Genomic DNA, 19,311 nt, shown 5'->3' on the forward strand with positions numbered 1-19,311 from the left:
GGTCCATTTTCCTTATTTCCTTGAAGTCAGATCAAATGCGACTGGCAGCTCCCTTTTTACCAGCCCTGGGGGATGTCCAGTCTCAGTCCTAGCAGGCACCCAGTGTCCACATGCCATCATCACACCAAGGTTCCAGGGTTGGGTTATGGAGCAGCTAGGCACCTGGGTAACAGAAGCTTCCTTCAGGGCCAGGCTGCTGCCTGGACACCTGGACCCTCTGGAGAGGGCAGGTTGAGGATCTTCCACCCTCCCCCCTCCTTAGGACATGGGGTCCAGTGTGCTGGCTACTAACAGAACACTAGCCCCTGGCCCCACCCAGGCAAAGAGCTCTCTCCGTTCCGCCTTCTAGCTTCTCTCCTCCCCTTCTGGTGTTCTTGGCACAAAATTTTACTTGCTCAGGCTTTACCAAAACAAAAGCCAGTAGGGGCTGTGTCTTGCTTTAAGCCCAGGAACCTTAATGCTGGGTTGAGAAGGCTCAACACAATCAGTTTTTTCCTCTAGAAACTTACTATTTAACATTGCAGTAAATTACGCATGCGCGCTCAGTCGCTAAATTGTGTCTGACCCTTTGTGGCCCCAAGGACTGTAGCCCACCAGGCTCCTCTGCCCATGGGATTTTCCAGGCAAGAATACAGGAGTGGGTTGCCATTCCCTTCTCCAGGGGATCTTCCAGACCCAAGGGTCGAACCTGCTTCTCCTTCATTGGCAGGCAGATTCTTTACGGCTGAGCCACCAGGGAAGCCCTGTGATAATTATATTTCCTTGTAAAACTGTAATGCCCCACATGGAGAAAAAGAGTAAGAGGCCAGGAAAAGACATTCACGGCAAAGGGAATGGTATGTTCAAAGGGTCAGAGGCCATTAAGCTCCGTGGCAACCAGGTTCCTAGTAGGGCAGCCTCAGACTAGCTCATTTTAATGGTGGCGTTTCCCCGAGTGTCTGCTATGAGATTATTTCCACCAGGTCTCATGACGTAGATGTTGTCATGCCCGTTTCAAAGATGAGGACACTGAGATTCCAAGAGGTCAGATGATTTGGCTAAGTTATCCCAGGATTTAAACTCAGGTCTCATGGGCTGGATGCTTCAGTTCCTACAGCCAGCCTGGGAACAGATCATGTAAACGAGGAGCAAGGAGCAATTTGCCTTGGGAGTGGGGTGACCCAGAGGTGCGAGGGCCAGCCCCCAGCCAGGAGATGTGTCAAGAGAGACGGCCTAAAATCTGAATCATCCAGTTGACGCCAGAAACCACTGGCCCGGCTGTGAGCCTGCCCACCTTCCCCAGCTTCTATTAATAATCGGCCAGAGGGAGCTGCCCATGGTTACTCACTTAATGATTAAACACATCATCACTCCTTCCCAGAGTGCGGCCCTGGCGGGGCGGGCAGGCATGACATCACCAGCCATGCCCTCTCTCCCCTTGAGAAGAGGTGGCATGGGCTGGGATTGTGGGAAGCCTGGATTCAAAGACAGGCTTCCCTGATGGCTCAGCTGGTTGAGAATCTGCCTGCAATGCAGGAGACCAGGGTTCGATCCCTGGGTCAGAAGGCTTCCCTGCAGAAGGGAATGGTTACCCACTCCACTACTCTTGCCTGGAGAATTCCATGGACAGAGGAGCCTGGCAGGCTCTAGTCTGGGACTCAGGACAAGATGCATTCTCTCTGCTTGTCAGGTCCTCTAACTACTGAGAGAAAGTACCAAGCATCTCTTCCCATCAACATTATATTAATATAAAAGAGTGTTTATAGGGCCCCTAGCATTAGAAGGCCCTTGATGGTTTGGGAAAAAGAATGTGGGTTTGGGAGCCCTCCAGACATAGTGGTTAGGGACAGATTTGGGAGCCAGACGTCCTGGGTTTGATTCCAGCTCTACTAGCTAGGCCATCCTGAGCAAATTACTTAATTTTTTTTTTCTGTCTTAGTATTTCCATTTATGAAGTAGACGTGACAAAAATGGTGCCCTGAGTCTTGGAGATGTGTTGAAGATTATGAATACTCCACGTAAATGGTTTATCACAATCCCCAGGGCCTGTGTGCTGAATACATATTAGCTGTTATCGTTAGCCAGGAATCTTTGGACCAGGATTTTTCTGAGCCTCAACTTCCCCATTTGCAAAATGGAGACATACACCTTCTTTGAGGTTAGACTGCTAACTGTGTGTGATGATGTGTGTAGGACTCTGGTGTAGAATTGACATTTAGTCATTGAAAGCCTCTTTCCCTTCCAAGAGCCCACAGGTTAGATAGTCTGAGTTTCCATCGGGTATGAAGCAGTCTCTCCATCAGCATGGATGTAGGTGTGCAACAAACAGCCATGGTAACACCATGGAAGAAGGACGAGGTTCTCCAAGAAAATTCTCAGACTGAGGTATAATATTTCCCAGGTGTTCTTTGGTCCTGGAGAAGCCCTTGAGAGCCCCTTGGACTGCAAGAAGATCAAACTAATCAATCCTAAAGGAAATCAACTCTAAATGTTCATTGGAAGGACTCATGCTAAAGCTCCAATACTTTGGCCACTTGATGCAAAGAGCCGACTCATTGGAAAAGACCCTGATTCTGGGAGAGACTGAAGGCCAAAGCAGAAGAGGGTGGCAGAGGATAAGGTGGTTCGGTAGCATCACTGACTCAATGGACATAAATTTGAGTAAAAGTCTGGGAGATAGCAGAGAACAGAGGAGCCTGGCGTGCTGCAGTCCATGGGGTTGCAAAGAGTCAGACATGACTTAGTGACTGATCAACAAAGGCGCTATTTAACAGTGATGGTCATTCCACATACTGAGCAGAGCTGCTGAGAGTGCCAGGCCTTCCAGAGACATCAGGTTGTTGGGAATCACCCAGACTACTTAATCTTCCTAGCTGTGGGTCCTTGGACAGGTTACCACCCCTCTCTGAGCCTCAGTTTCCTTGAGTGTAAAATGGGGATTGTAATACTTGCTTTGCAGTAAAAAAACAGAAATAAAATAATTGGGTTTTTCTGTAACATTTCACTGAAAAACCCAAATGAGCTTTTTGGCCAGCTCAATGCTGTTGCTGTTGCTGCTGCTGCTGCTAAGTCACTTCAGTCATGTCTGACTCTGTGTGACCCCATAGATGGCAGCCCACCAGGCTCCCCTGTCCCTGGGATTCTCCAGGCAAGAACATGGAGTGGGTTGCCATTTCCTTCTCCAATGCATGAAAGTGAAAAGTGAAAGTGAAGTCACTCAGTCATGTCTGACTCTTCGAGACCCCATGGACTGCAGTCTACCAGGCTCCTCTGCCTATGGGATTTTCCAGGCAAGAGTACTGGAGTGGGGTGCCATTGCCTTTTCTGGCCAGCCCAATACATAGCATCTAATGCAGTACCTGGCATATAATAGGTGTTCAATAGGTAGTCTCTGAAAAAAACAAATTCAAATTCTCTTCCTCTTAAATTACTCTCTCATTTGCTAAGCACTGGTCTGTCGAGGAGCATGAGGCTCATAGATGGGGTACCAGTCAGGTTCCCATAGCTCCCCATTAGCAGAGCCAAGGACCTTGCCTAAAGTCATTATACAGAGTTTGGCTTCAAGCCTGGGAGCTGAAAGAGGGCTCTGGACATGAGGTAAGAGAGAGGGGAGGTGAGATGGGATTTTTATTTCTTAGAGACGAACACAGAGGTGGGACAGACAAACTCTTGAGATGACACGTCTTAATAATAGGACCTCTCACTTCTAATCCTGGGAGGCCAAGTATAAACACATAAAATAAATGACATCATTCGGCCTCATCACCAAACAAAGACTGCAAATGCGTTGAGACAACAATGAGGTGCCAGTGTGTGCCTATCAGATGGGCAGGCAGTCCTGGGCCAAGGATGTGCCCACACACAACTGGCAGGACCCAATCCTCACACTGCCTGTTGGAAGGTGGCTTAGTGCACTGAACAAAGTCCTTTAAAAAAATTATATGTGTATATATGGCTTCCCAGCTGGTGGAGTTAGAAGAATTCACCTGCCAATACAGGAGATGCTGGAGACATGGGTTTGGTCCCTGGGAAGATTCCCTGGAGTAGGAAACGGTGACCCACTCCAGTATTCTTGCCTAGAAAATTCCATGGACAGTGGAGCCTGATGGGCTACAGTCCACGGGGTCACAAAGAGTTGGACACAACTGAGTGACTGAGTACACACATGTATGTATATATGTACCTATATATGCTGGTCCAAAGGTTTTGCTCTGTAGCATTATACAAAGATGGGTTTGGGAAAGCATATACAAGGATAGTCAACCCAGTAGAAAACTGGAAACACCCAGAATGTCCATCAATGTAGGACATGTTATATGAAGCATGGTCCCTCCATGTTATAGAAAAAATACTGTGTGTCACTAGGAAGGCTCTCATAGCCTTGTGGATGGTGGTGGTTGGTAGTAGTGGATGGACTGTCCACGGTGTGGGTCATACTCTTGGGAGCTCATTTTATAATTATTCTAATATACTGTACACTTAGGTTTGTTTGGGCGTCTCTCCTGGCATTAACGGTAAAGAATCTGCCTGCTAATGCAGGAGATGCAAGAGATGTGGGTTTGATCCCTGGGTCAGGAAGATCACCTGGAGTAGGAAATAGCAGCCCACTTCAGTATTCTTGCCTAGAAAATGCCACGGACAGAGGAGCCTGGTGAGTCACAGTCCATGGGGACACAAAGAGTCGGACATGACTGAGCGTGCACACGCTAGCGCACACACACACACACACACACACATTTGATCCATTTTCGGTTTTATGATGTTCTACTTTGTAAAAATAAAAATTTTTTAATGTGTGGTTAGATTTTTTTAAAATGCAAAGACTCTTTGCGACCCCATAGACTGCAGCATGCCAGGCTTCCCTATTCATCACTAACTCCTGGAGCTTACTCAAACTCATGTCCATCGCGTCGGTGATGCCATCCAACCATCTCATCCTCTATTGTCCCCTTCTCCCTATGATAGCATTTTAAAATGCTGTCATTGAAATATCCATTTGCAGTTAAATATTATCATACCAGGCTTCCCAGGTGGTGCTAGTAGTAAAGAACCTGCCTGCCAATGCAGGAGACACAGGAGACGCGGGTCAATCCCTGGGTCGGGAAGATCCCCTGGAGGAGGGCATGGCAACCCACTCCAGTATTCCTGCCTGGAGAAGCCCATGGACAGAGGAGCCTGGCAGGATACAATCCATAGGGTTGCAGAGTCAGACATGACTGAAGTGACTTAGCACGCACACACATTATCATACAATTGTAAATATTTGTTTACCCACACATACTCATAGTAAAATGGAAGGACATCCACTAAAATATTAATAGGGATTGTTTCTGCATGGTGGTTTGCTTTTTTTTAATTTTCTAAACTTGTTTTGTTGGTTGCATGTGTGTGTGTATGTATTTAGAGTTTCTTTGAATTTTCTAGTAGTTTTACATGGGATATTTGTTTCTGAAACACCTTTTGTTTCAGAGAGTAACACCCATTCTATAGCACTCCCCGGGTTTTAACAGGCTCAGAATTAAGCCACGGTCCACTGCCACTGGTGCTCAGGTGCCCAAGGTTGAGTCAGCATCTACCTGGACAAACATGCATTTGGACTTGATATAAACGAGGGCTCGTTTGTCTGCTGTGGGCAGATTGAGCAACTCGAGCTCCACCCTGCTGCACCCCAGGCGGCTCTGGGGCTCTGTCCCTTGCTTCCCTGGGAGGCTGGAGGTACTCGGCAGCCACTTTTTCTCCTCTCCAGACACTTCCTGGCTGTCTTCCTCCTTGGAGACAATCTATTCAGGTCACCAGCTCCCTGTCCATCAATCATGCAGCCTGCAGGTCACCAGGGCCACCTTCCCAGGCCAGGGCCACGAGTTAGATGGCTTTGTGGTATCAGTTTGGAACTCAGCTTCCTCATCTGTGAAATGGGGCTAAAAGCACCCACACTCCCCACAGAACAGGTGCTCTTCCCTCTGATAAGCCTGCGCTCTGCACTTGGAGGAAGAATGTGTGCGCTAAGCCCCTCAGTCATCCCTGACTCTATGACCTTATGGAGCACAGCCAGCTAGGCTCCTCTGTCCATGGGATTCTCCAGGCAAGAATACCGGAGTGGGTTGCCAGGCCCTCCTCCAGGGGATCCTCCTGACTCAGGGATGGAACCCATGTCTCTTCCGTCTCCTGCATTGGCAGGCGGGTTCTTTACCACTAGTGCCACCTGGGAAGCCCTGTAGAAAGAATACAAGGTACAAACCTGTCCACCTGCTCAGGGGAACCTGGTTGGGTTTTCTTTAAGTAAAGGCTTGTTGGTTTTCCCACTATATCCCTTTGCCTTTTGCTTAGGAATGGGGCAGCTGTGCCTTGTCTGGCCTGTACCGTGAAAATAACCTGACAGCCTACTCCAGCCCACTCTCCCTGGTACAAGCCTACATCTGCCGTCTGGTTCCTTGCAGCTCACAAGGGGAATGCCTACACCGTATTCCTCCAGGCCCATTGCAGAGCACCCTCCTCTTGCACATGATCCTGGTGGTGGGCAAAGGCACATGTTGCTTGAATGCTTGGGGGGGGAGGGGCAAATTTCAGTCCCTGTCCAGAAAGAACGAGGCACAACGCCTGCAGAGTCAGGGCTGTGCTGAGCTGGGCTTTGAGAGGCTCCCAGCAAAGGAGTGAACCTAAAACTCCTTCAGGTTTTCCAGAAAGCATTGTAAGGGGTGAAAATCAAGCAATGAACACTCCTTCCTAATGGCGATAACACTGAGCCAAACAGGATAATTTGCCACTAGGTCCAGCAATGGCGGGGGGCTGGCTGAGATTTAATTTAACACAAGGAATGCAAAGTCATGTGACATTTCTTCTCTAATCTGTCTGGGAAGTAAACTGCATGGTTGCCACCCCAAAAAAATCCTTTTGCATTTGTTGAACCTGGTCCCGGGTGGCGGTGGTGAGGGGAGCGGTCAGCAAGGAGCCCCCAGGAGGCCCTGCAACTCCTGCTGTAACTTCTCCACCAACTAAGACAATCCTAAGGATCATCCAGGATGCCATCGAGCACCTGCAGAGATAAGTTGTCTGAAGCCTCAGAGGCAAGAAGAGCACATTAAAGTTTAGGAAATGTCAAAGAACCATCCTATCTCCTAAACCTGGATGATGAATGATCATGTTACTGAACTGAGGTTTGCTCCTGGCTCAAGAATCCAATATTGACAGATAAGTGTTGAGTAAAAAGAAAAGATAGCTTGACTGAAAACCTGGCAATTCTGGGGAGAAGGTGGACACATGTCCCCCCCAAATCAACTCCCTACTTTCCATGTTTTGGTCAGAGATTATACAAGGGAAAGAAGGAAAGGGTTACATGCCAAGGAAAGGGTTGTGGGGTGTGTGATCAGCTCGTGGACATTCTTCTGATTGGTTGGTGGTGAGGTAACCGAGAGTCAACATCATCAGCCTTCCAGTTCTGACCTGTTTGGGGTCTACGTGCTTGTGGTCACTTAACGTGTGCTTAGTCGCTCTTTGCAATCCCATGGACTGTAGCCTTCCAGGCTCCTTTGTCCATGGGGATTCTTCAGGCAAGAATACTGGAGTGGGTTGCCAAGTTCTCCTCCAGGGGATCTTCCTGACCCAGGAACTGAGCCAGGGTCTCCTGCATTGCCTGTGGATTCTTTACCAGCTGAGCTACCAGGGAAGCCTTAGTATAATTAACTTATTCCACCTCTTGGAAGTTTTAGTATCTGTAAAACAGCTCAAAGAATATGGCTCAGAGTATTATCTGTGGTCCTTGAGGAGGAACTGAAGGTCCTTGACTTTGTTTAATGGGTACACTATTATTTGGTCCTGTTTGATCACTTTCCTTTGCTTTTGCATTTTCTCACTTCTCTGATTAAGTTTAGTCTTTGGCTAAAGTTTTTCTACAGTCAGGAGGCAGGTGGATGACATGGGTGGTGGGGGGTGGGTGTCTGTGCTGGGAAGGCCCATAGGGTCCAGCTCTGTTATAATAGTTTTAAGCCAACTGTCTGTACATAAGTGCAAATCATCTTCCTTCTTTCTTTTCCTTCCTCTTTTCTTCCATTCAATGAGCAAATATTATTTAAAGATTTTCCTGTCCTGTGCAAGACGGTATAGTCCCAACTCAGAGAAGTTGTTGCCCCTTTTTGTAGGAAGCTCTGTCCTCAGAGGTACAAGCAAAACCCAGAGGATAAAGGAGCCAGAATGGGCAGGGCAGGCAGGCAGGTTAGGCTGGAAAGTGCAGCTGGAGGTGGTGGTGGAGACAGTCAAGCCAGGAACGTGGGTGGAGCATGAAGGGCCAGCGATTTCAGAATGAGTGATTGCCAAATGTACATGTGGGCTCCTCAAAGCTCCCATGACCTCTCAGGGAAAATGGGGGAAGCTTCCCAGGGCTCGGTCCTCTTCAGACTTTAGGAGTTCTCTAACTAAGTAACCTAAAATTAACTGGCAGCCTTCGACTTAACATGCAAACAGCCCACCTGAGAACAAAGTCAACATGGATTAAACTGATCTGGAAGATACTAAGAGCTGGAGAGGCAGAGATCTGATAACATCAGGCCCTGGATCCAGCCATTCCTGAAGCTAACCCTCCTCTGGATATTACTGCTATGTGAGCCCGTAAGTATGCCCCACCCCTTTGTTGCTTAAGCCACTTGAAATTATGTTTATGCTACATATTCACTAAATATTTCTAGCTAATAACAAGGAAGGGAAACACACAAAGCTCTGGGGGCAGGAGGTGGTGAGGACATGCTTATCCATGCCTAGTCTAGTGGCTGCCAGTTTCAAACATCCCTTTTTCAGGAGGGCTTTTCTAGAACCTCAAGAGTAGGTGAGATTTTGGGTCACGTAGTCTTCTAAGACCCTGGTCCTTAACAACACTTCTAACAACTCCAATTATATAGTCATGCCATTTTCATCCGTTTATCGCTAGCATCTCACATAGTGCCTGATGGATTTTAAATGCTCAATAACTATGTACTGGATTCTTTAAACAGGTGAATCTGGTTGGAGAGGAACATGAGAGGTTTACTGGAAGAGTTGATGTTTATCATAGCCTTGCTGGAGGGTGACCCGGTCAGGATGGACTGTGCTGGGCTGCAGTGACAACCCCCTTCTGGATGCTACTGGTATGCGGCAACAAGGTCTATTTTTTTCCCCTTGTCACATGATGATTTTGGTCAGCTGGGTACTGTGCTCTGAGTTCCCTCCTTCTGGGTTCTGTTGGACAGACCCTCCACCACCCGGAATGGTCCGTGTGGCCAGAGTTGAGAGTGATGGGGAGAGGAGATGAATCACAGGCCGGCTGTTAAAGTCCCCATCCGGAAGTGACACAAATCACTTCCCCTCCCATTCATTGACAGGGCAAGTCATACCCACGCGCCTGATTTCAGGGGCAGGACATGGAAGCGCTGACATGGGGGTGAACGACCTGATGATATCTCAGCTCTCAGTATCTCCCAGTGCTCAGTTCTGCCCCACGCTATCTTTGTTCTTGGGCAGGTCCTTTCAGGATTAAATGTTTTCCCCAGATGAGTGACAACTTCAGAGAAGGGAATGTGGGAGGGCTTTTTAGAAGGAGAAGACAGCTTGGACAAAGGTTCAGAGGTGCCGACGTGAGGGTCTGCTCGAGAGAAAGTGGTGAGTAGCCCAGTGGTTGAAGGAGGGAGAAAAATGCCTGGACATGTTAGGGGGCATCTCCATTGCCACACTGGGGAGCAGTGGTGAACTTGGCAGGCAGCAAAAGCAATAAAAGGTTTAATTAGGCAAGACCTATGATTTAGGTTATTCAAGATGTCAGCCAAGCAAGAGATGACGGAAGTGGGCTGGCTGGTGGAAAGCCTGGCAAGAACTATCGCGGGAGCATCGGAGAGCAGCTTCATCAGGGTGGCCCTGAGCAGGCCAGTAAGTAGGTCTCTCTGCAAATGCACGAAAAATATTTGGTAAACACATATTAACAAAACCCTGGGTTGAATCCCGTCATCACTCCTTCTCCAAATTAATTTCTAGCCCAGAATCTCAGAACGTGATCTCATTTGGAAATACAAATACAGATGATCACATTTGCAGATGTAATCAGTGAGGTTCAGAAGGGGTCATACTGGATTAGGGTGGGCCCTTCAGCCCATATGACTGGTGTCCCCATGTCACAAGGAGAGATACAGAGACAGAGAGAGACACAAGGAAAGAAGGCCCCGCGATGGCAGAGGCGGAGATCAGAGTGACGCAGCCCCAGGCCAGGGAGCACCAAGGCTTGCCTGCAAGCACCAGGAGCTGGGAGAGGAGGGAGGGGGAGGATTCCACCCTGGAGGTGTCAGAGGGAGGCTGACCCCACTGACTCCCTGATGGTGGACCTCCAGCCTCTGAAACCGGGATAAAATGCATTTCTGTTATTTTAAGCCACTCTTTCGGTGGTAAGCTGTTACAGCACTCCTGACAAATCATTACAAACCAGGAGCAAAGAGAAACTGGTTATTATGAGGCTAAAGTTATATATACCTCTTCATGTCTATTAAAAATGGAAGATTTACTATGTACCCTGAACCAAAGGTGAACATCCAACCGCCTGTGAAATTGTTTTCCTTTTGCAGATTTTCCCCATTGCTCACAGCTGGACATTACACGTCAAGGATGCTCTCAGAGGACTGGGAAAAGGTTCAAAGGTCCACAGATATGATCCTTCTACTTGGGCTCCCGAAACAAGCAGAAAGATCCCTTCCCCTCCCCATGAAATCCAAGCAGGGCTGCAGAAAGAAGGGAGAGTTCAGGAAGAAACACTTGCCTTTGCTCACTTATTTGACCACTGTTTACTGGCTTTCTGAATGAATCAGGTACTTTGAAAGATGCCAGGAGAGATGGGATGAGATGATGATGGTGGTGATGCTGATGGCTAACATTCTATCAAGGACTTCGTACATGCCAGGCATTGTTCTAGGATGTTTCACAGGTTCTTATCTGACTTTCCTAGTGGCTCAGATGGTAAAGCATCTGCCTACAATGCATGAGACCTGGGTTCGATCCCTAGGTTAGGAAGATCCCCTGAAGAAGGAAATAGCAACCCACTCCAGTGTTCTTGCCTGGAGAATCCCAGGGATGGGGGAGCCTGGTGGGCTGCCATCTATGGGGTCGCACAGAGTTGGACACGACTGAAGCGACTTAGCAGCAGCAGCAGCAGCCAGTATTGTTGCCTTGAAAATCCCATGGATGGAGGAACCTGGTAGGCTATAGTCCATGGGGTCACAAAGAGTTGGACACGACTGAGCAACTTCACTTTCTTTTCTTTATGTATATTAACTGGTATTTCTTATAACAACCCTAGAAGGTAGCTCTGTTATTATGTACAGCTTCCCGATGAGGAGGCCGAGGCAGCAAATTACAGAACATGCTAGGGCCAGAAAAACTGGTGAGAGCAGAGATGAGATACAAATGATCTGCAGAGATGAAAGTCCCAGCTGCCTAGGAGGGGGGAGGAGGAGGGGGAGAGGGGAGGGGAGAGGGGGAGAGGGGAGGGGGGAGGGGGAGAGCGGAGGGGGGAGGGGGTCGAGGAAGTGGTGTGTGGGTGCAAAGAAGGCTATTGTTTTCCTTAAAGAGCTTTGTAGATTTATTAAGCCAGGACTGACTCCTGAGGAACTTGATAAACGCTAAAAAGTTAAAGGAAGGGGAGATGTCTCGAGGAAGTGGAGGCTATGTGGATGGGCATCTATTTAGAGAAGTTTGGGGAGGAAGAGGCGACAGTAACTGGAGGGGAACTTGGGGTAAGAGGCGATTCTTAGGATGGGTCATTGATTGCTGTGAGTGTGTACTTGTAGATTAGACTGATTCACAAAAGAGGAAGATATGGAGGGGAGCCCTATACTAGAACGAAGGGATGCTAGCTTTTCAGGGACTCTTTTTCATATTAAAAAACATGGAACCTCATCAGGGGACTCATACACTGTGGCCAGAAGGTCCAGCGGCTCCTCTCACCCATCTTCTCCACATTCATGATGAATGTCGAGACAGGTGGGGTAACTGCCCAAGGGACCACAGCACCCGTGTGGTGAAATCAAGCATTCTTCCCATGAACTCTAGCTTTGGGTCTCTCTCAGCCCAAGTACCCATGAACTCCAAGGAAGAAGCTTGGGAATGGATGATGCCTCTGGTCCTTCTAGTGAGAATAGTCTATGAAAAAAAAATTTCCGTGCTGCTAACTAGAAATTTCCAGGGACGTTAGTCCAGAAAATCCAATCTGATTCGATGATGGATCTGCACCACGTGTGCGTTCACTAAGCAAATCTAATTCTGTTGCTGACCAGCGAGAAAGAGAAATCATTTAAACAGTTCAATACAATTGGACCCACGTTTGGCTCTGAGAGCTTCTGCTGTCTCAGCTGACCTGCACTGGGGGACCAGTGGTGCAGGAAGCTCTCAGTGCCCTGGGGCCACTTCACAGAGGGAGCACCTTCTACCTGGGTGCCCATCCAGGGTTGCCCCCAAGTCCTTCCTTCCTACAAGTGGATGCGGGGAAAACGGCTTCATCTGGGCACTCAGCGCATTGCGGAAACAGCAGAGTATTGCAGCACTGAAGGAAAACTGGCTGTGTTGGACCCATGAGACGGATCTAAATGACACCTCCTTCAGAACTTTTCCGAGCTGCTTTGGATTCTGCAATGATCTTCTTTCACCCTAGTTGGAGAATGCCACTGGTCTCAGAAAATGCTACCCACCCCCCCACCCCCCCCACCCCAGCCCCGACTCCGGTACAATTCTTCTTTTCTCCTCTTTGTCTCTGGTATCTTGTCTCCCTGATCCGCCCACTTGCTCTCTGCTCATTGTTTGGGTTCCTAAGCACAAGCCTCCTCTGCCATTGGACAGAGCCCCTGCAGGTCTGGACTGCTCTGAGTGCTCCACCCCCCAAGTCTTCCTCAAAGAGGTGGAAGTGGCTTCTCCCGGCAAAGTGCCCTTCTCCAGTCCACACGCCAGGGCTCCCATTTGTTACTGAGGAAGTAGTGGCCTACTCTACTTTTGAACTTGAGCCTCTATATCTTTTGCCAGGTGATAAACAGAGCAGCTCAATGTTGAGAGTCGAAATAGGGGAGGTAAGGGGAAATGGGGAAAAGGGGAAATAGGGGAGGTAAGGGGAAATAGATGTGTGTGAGTGGAGTAAAAGAAAGCTGGCCTAATTTTGTTCATTACCATGCCCCCAGTGTATACAACAGAGGCTGAGCAGGTGCTCAATCCAGTTATCCAAGAAATGAGCCCAGCTTAACCTTCTCTTTGGGTGAATGGGGAAACTGAATCTTCAGGCTCCTCAGCTTTTCAGTCCTTTTCCCCAGCAGCTGAGCGCAGAACTTGGCTCAAAGTAGTGGCTCAATAAATATTTGTGCAATGACAGAATAGGTAAATACCAGGGCCCCTGGAGGCCAGTGGGCTGCACAGAGGAGAACCAGGGCCCTGTCTTGAGCAAAATCTGGGCTGGTGGAGGGAAGAGGTTTACCACCATCAGGCAGAGGGCTGGAAGAGGAGGGCAGATGCAAGCAAACACAAGTCTGGGCAAGGGGCCTGGGGACAACGGTAAGGTCTTCCTTCACCCATAAAATAATATTCTCCCGGTACAGTGAGGCTCACCCGGGTTGCACATTAGAACCATCTGGGAAGCTCTTAAAAGACGCTTGGGCTGCATTCCCTCAGATTCTGATCAAACCGTCCTGGGATGGAGCCCTGGCCCATACCTTCTTAAAAAAAAAAAAGTTCCGCGGGGGATATTGATAAGCAGAGCGAGCTGGCAACAGGTAGACAAGGCGGCTAAGCGCGGAAAGAGTGCTCAGTACAAGTTCTGGGAACCAGGCGAGGAAGGAGCGAGAACCTTCCTCTCCTGCCAGGGTTCTGGGGGCGGGGAGAAGGACGCAGGGTGGGAAAGGGCAGGTGGGCTTAGAACTAGGGAACTGGGGTTTCGTGAAGGTGCCCAAGCAAGATGGACGTGATTAAGCGAGAGTCTGTGTTTCAACGGAAAGCAGATGCATCAAGGAAGGGTCATGGGGTGAGAATTGCAGGGAGCGGGTCTCCAGGAAGCAAAGGAGGCAGCTACTCCGGACTTGGGATCTAAGACCCGGAGGAAGTGGGGGAGTCGCTCCTAACGGAGGTGTAGGCGTGGCGCAAGGGGACTAGGAAGAAGAAACTCTGAGACGGAGATGGGGGCCACTCGGTCACACAGAGACAGACGGAAGTCCACACGCACACGCGCGAGCGCGCCCAAGCACACGCACCCGCGCCCAAATGGATCCCCGGTGCACACACGCTCGCTGCACACACCCAGGCCCCGGCCTTCCGGACTGGGAAAGGGACAGCGCTGCGGAACGGCTGCCGGGACCAGGAGGGCCGCTCCCCGCCTCGCCTCCACGCGGGCTTGCGCAACAGGCGGCGGCTCGGGCTGGCGCCCCCCGCGCGCTGCCCCAGCAGGGCCAGGCGCGCCCAAGGGAGCGGGAGGAGCGCCCGGGAGGAGGGAGCGGCGAGGGGTGTGTCCCCGCGGCGAGGGGGCCTGGGGGACGGGGGCGGGGCGAGGCGCGGGGGGCGGGGTCGCGGCGCCTATAAAATCGCCTTCCTCCCGGGCATAAACAAACCTCGCCTGGCTCCCAGCTCCCGCTCTGGAGCGCACTCCTCTCTTCGCCGCTCTCCTCGCTCCCTCTGGGCGCCTCCAGCCTAGCTCCGGGTCCTTTTCGCTTTTCTTCCTCGTCATTAGGTAAGCCCGACGCCCTCTTCCCGCCAGGAGGGGAGGGATCGGTCGCCTGTGGGTGCTCCTGCCTCTGCTGGACCGCCCTTTGTGGCCAGCCCTCCCCTACTCCCGGAGCTGCAAGCGCTCGGTCTCCCAATGGCCCCAGGGCGAGCGCCAGGAGGGGCTTTGGGGGCGCGAGCACTGATGGAGTGGGGGTGTTTGATTCGGCCGCAAGAGGGAAAAAAAGGTCCGGGTTCACCTTTCCCCTAGCTGAGGAAGTGGGATCCTGAGGATCGGGGTAGGGGGTGGAGAGCCCCAACACCTTGATCGCTGCTTCCCAAGGCCCTCCCGGCTCACACGGGCGCTCCGGGCCGGAGTGCGCGCTGGACGTGGGAGGAGGCGAGACCAGGAGTGTGTGTGTTTGAGGGTGGAGGTGGGGTGTGTCCCTGGAGTGGGGTGTCTGGGGAAGGAAGGATTGAGTGCGCCTGTAGAAAGGAGATGGCTAGGGGTGAGCGGCGCTAAGGACGAGGCTCGAGAAGGGGACGTGGGTGTGTCTGCTTCCCAGACTCTGCCCCCAACCAGTGTGTGTCTGAGGGGCGGGGGCCCATTCAGCCTGGAAGTCGAGGTGGAGCACGCTTGTGTGTGTGCGCGCGCGCGGGCGCGCTCGCGCGCGTGTGTGTGTGTTGGGGAAGGGTCCTAGTGTTTCAGCGCGTGCGACACGCGCGGGAGCGAGGGTTGGCGAGCGTCGCTGGGCAGGGTGCGCCCCCCGAGGTGGCCCAGGGGGGGCGCTGTGGCGAAGCGCAAGCGGTGGCCTGGACCACAGGGGTCGTGTGGCATCTGGCCGCTCTGCGCTGGCTGGGGCTTCGAGTGGCGTCATTTTCGCCTCCGCCCACTCTCCCCAGCTTCCCTTCTCTCTCCTGCCCTCCGGGGGGAGGAGAACAGCTGGATTTGCTCGGCCTTTCCTGGGAGATCCGCCGCGGTCTCGGATTCAGCCGGGGGCAGGGCGTGTGCACCGAGGGGGCTCCGGGGGGAAAAGCGCTGTCACCGCTTGGGTCACATTAGTGGCTGAAGCTGGGATTTAGTGGCCATTTGCCTTACTCCGCCCCACCTCCCCCACTCGCCCGTCTGTCGCCTCTGCTGTGAGACATCCCTCTAGGTCTGGGGCAGCACCGACTTGTGGCTTGGACGGGGGAGGTGCCCGGCAGCTGGTGAGGGAGGCAAACCTAGTTGGGGAGGGCGCCATTGTCTTGTGCCCAGACCATCTCTTCTTCCCAAATGTCCTGGGCACTTGAGTTTGTTTGGTTCCTTTGAGTTACTGGGAAAGATGAAAGATTCAGAGAGAGTTCAGCCAGTGGCCAGGCAGGAGGGCTTTAGCCATCAGCCATACTTCACCTCCTAAAGAAACAGAGTGTGTTCTTGCCATGAAAAATGCAGTCCCAAGGCAGACCTTCCAGCCCAGCTTCCTCCTGGATAGAAATGCTGGAATCTTGACTGAGTTTCACAAAGGTGAACTGAAATAAGCAAGGTACAGAGAGTGCAACCCCCCACACCTGGCTTAAGGGGTTCCCCAGCCAGGGCAGAAATGCAGACAAGGGTGCAGACCCCAGCCCTCTGTGGTGGTAACTGTTGGGGTAGGCCAGGGTGGGGGGTTAGGGGAGGAGGGGGGCACAGGGGTGGTCACGAAGTGATAGGATACCTTTAAAGGGACAGTGCTCTGGAGTCAGGAGCGAAGCCAAATATCCCCAGACCCGGGACTTAGTAGCTTTGTGGCACCTTGTCCCTCATCATTGTCACTCTTCTCAGAGCGAGAAGGAAGGCGTTCCCTGCCTCGCTTTGGCACCTGGCACCTGGCCCAGGGCCAGGCCCTTGGGAGGAGATCAAATACAGACACTGAATCAACTGAATGGCCCCATTCCTCTGTGGTCCCTCAGGCAGTTAAATTTTTGGTGATAGCATGTGACTATGCTTTCCAAGGAGACCTTGGAGGATATTTTGGGGTCTCTTTTCCTGAGAAGCGAATCCAGGCTTGCTATCTGTTGGTTTAATAATTTGGAGAAATTAAAAATTCACACAAGTTCCTGGTCCAACTTCTGCCCAGTTTACAGATGGAAACTGAGACCCAAAGGCAGGGAATGACTTGCCGAGAAGGAGCCAAACCTGGAAGTCAGCCTGAGTTTCCTGGCTGTGATGGAAGGTGGTGAACAGGGGTCTCAAGTCTTGAGAGATGTATTTTCTGTTGTCAGAAAATGAGTTGGATCCTCACTGTGTTTCTGGCAGGGAAACTTTCCAGACAGAATGTGGGTGATTGATGGGTCAGTTGATTTTCAGTCTGAATCAGGAGTTCTTGAAACAGGAGCAGAATCAGCGTAGTGAGAAAGGGCTGCAGCTCTGCTGAGTGGTGGTGGCCCAGATTTGGGCTGTCCAGGTTGGACCCCAGATGTGAACAAAGCCCTCCCCGCCCTGCCCCCTAGACACACACGTCCCCTGCCCTCAGCGCACTAAAATCTCCTAAGCGGCCTCAGCACGGATGGGGAAGAAAGATCTCATTGTGTTTTTCTGATGGCCTGAAGCTGCAGTTCTTCCAGGTTCCAGAGAATCCTATCCAAAGCATGACTCAAAAGCCCCTGTGCTTCAGAAGGGAAGCCAGGATGATGACTCAGCATCTAAGATTCTAGCAGGGAGGGGCCCTGACTCAGGCAGAGGGGGCTGGGAAGGGACAGGACCTTTCTCTCTCTCCGAATCAGCAGGTATATCCCACAGCCCCTCTCATCCTCATGAGAGCTCTGCCTGTGCTGTCTTGGCTCCATTGAATGGATGGGAAAACCAAGGCCAAGAATGTTTAAGGGACTTGCTTGTGGGCTATGTGACTGGAAGTGGGAGGTGCAGGCTGAGAACCCAGAGTGTCAGACCTGAAAGTCTTTGTTCTTTTTTCATGATGGCATGTTGGGGTGACTGCAAAAAGGCAAGAGTGAAAAGAGCAGAGAGGCCAGCCAGAGCTCTGGCCTCAGATTCCCCCCCCCTGAAAAATGGGAATAACAGGTACTGTCTCTCTGGGACGTGTAAATGTTAATTGAGTTAATCTACGGCAAGAGTTGAGGACGGTACTTGCCCTTGAGGCCACGATGAGGGAACTTGTGGTCAATCATTTCCACAAATGGCATTCTCAAGGCATCGCCTGGGGAAGGCCTGCAAATGCTGGATTCATGTTTTGCTTCTTGAAGTTTTTACAGAAAGCTAAGCTTATGCAGATTGCATAAAAATATAATGGAACTTTGTCTGAAATACAGATTTCCAGGCCTGGTAGGTCTGGGATGGGCGAGGGATCTGCATTGTTTCAGCCCTTTCTGGGCTGAATTGGGCTAGAGTGTACTGCCAGAGAGGAGGATATTTGCTCCAGAATGATGGCTGAGGGAGAGCAAAAGAAAGAGGGCCACATTTCTCCTATCTCCAGGGTCTGGAGTAAGTAGCTTTTATTCGGTTAAAGTGCCTTGTGATTTCAAGGCATCTCCTTGTTCCTTTGAGACAGGAGACATCCTTGCTATTTCTCAGATCAGAAGACTGAGGGTTGAGCAGGTCCCTTGCTTGTCCAGAATCAAGTGATGGGGCTCCATTACCCGTGGGCCACCATGGACCATTCCCTGAAGCGTTATCCTTCGAGGCTGCCCAGGCCCTCCTCTTTGGAGAAAGCAGGTTCCGTCTTTGGAACCTGGACTTGGTTTCTTGGCTTCATTTCAGGCAGCCTTTCCTGACTCCCTGATCTCAGTCTGGGCCCAGCCCTGCCCTTTCTTTCTCTTTAAATTTGGAGACAGACACAGGCAGGTTGGGGGTCTCTGCTGCGGAGTTGGCGGAGGTCAATTTCCTGGACACTCGCTTGACCCCTGCTGCGCCAGTCCAGGCTTGTTGGAGCGGGGTGTGCAGGAGGAGTGGGGGGCCCTGATCACGAGTGTACAGACGCCAGTGCTCCGGGGCAGACGCCCTATGAGACGAGACCTGGCAACCCTGGCACTCTGACTTGGCGCTGCCGAATAGACCCGATTACAGAGTGTGGATCCACACACAGGTCTCTCTTCCACCCAGTCCTGATCTTCATACCGTATATTTACCGAAGACCTGCCCACCTGGGCTCCATCTCCAGGCATTTCCAGTCCGGTAGAGGCATTCCTCCAACTGAGATGGTAGGAAGTGGGACTGCTTAGCGGTCTGGGGGATTCATCTTTTGTTTTATAGATTTTTTTTTTTTCCTCCTTAAACCTGTGGAAAGCTCTGTACATACAAACGATATGCCCGTGTACTGCTCTGCTTAAAGAGGTGGATGGGGACCTTCTTTAGGAAGAACAGGGCTCCATTCTGTTCCCTCATCTTTACCCCTAACTCCACCTATTGGCTTTGAGAAGGTTCTGGGCAGCCCTCTCTGAATGTGAGTGTGAGAGTCATTCTGAAGAGGTAGGTAATTCTGAGGACTCTCTTAGCTGGGAACCCTCCCCTCCTCCCCTCTTCTGGTTAGTCATTGAACTTGCCTGCTTTCTCCAGAAAGTCCTCCCTGACTTCCCCCTCCAGGCAGGCCGACTGGGTGGGGTACCCTTCTTGGATCATTCTGGGTTGTGTCTGCTTAATTACCCTTTTCCTGTAAACCTGAGAGTGCACTTAGTAGGCAATCA

General features: G+C 51.0%; 1 protein-coding gene across 1 annotated transcript in view; it reads left to right on the plus strand.

Annotated features, from left to right (window-relative positions):
* Positions 1 to 14,560: 14,560 nt before the first annotated feature.
* The window catches only part of NDRG1 (N-myc downstream regulated 1), a 55,436-nt gene continuing 50,685 nt past the window's right edge, over positions 14,561 to 19,311 (plus strand). The window contains exon 1 of the mRNA XM_052651504.1: positions 14,561 to 14,680. The gene's annotated coding sequence lies outside the window, so the exon portion shown is untranslated. The remainder of the gene's footprint in view (positions 14,681 to 19,311) is intronic.

The sequence above is a fragment of the Budorcas taxicolor genome, chromosome 14, assembly GCF_023091745.1.
Source record: "Budorcas taxicolor isolate Tak-1 chromosome 14, Takin1.1, whole genome shotgun sequence".
NCBI classification, from domain to species: domain Eukaryota; kingdom Metazoa; phylum Chordata; class Mammalia; order Artiodactyla; family Bovidae; genus Budorcas; species Budorcas taxicolor.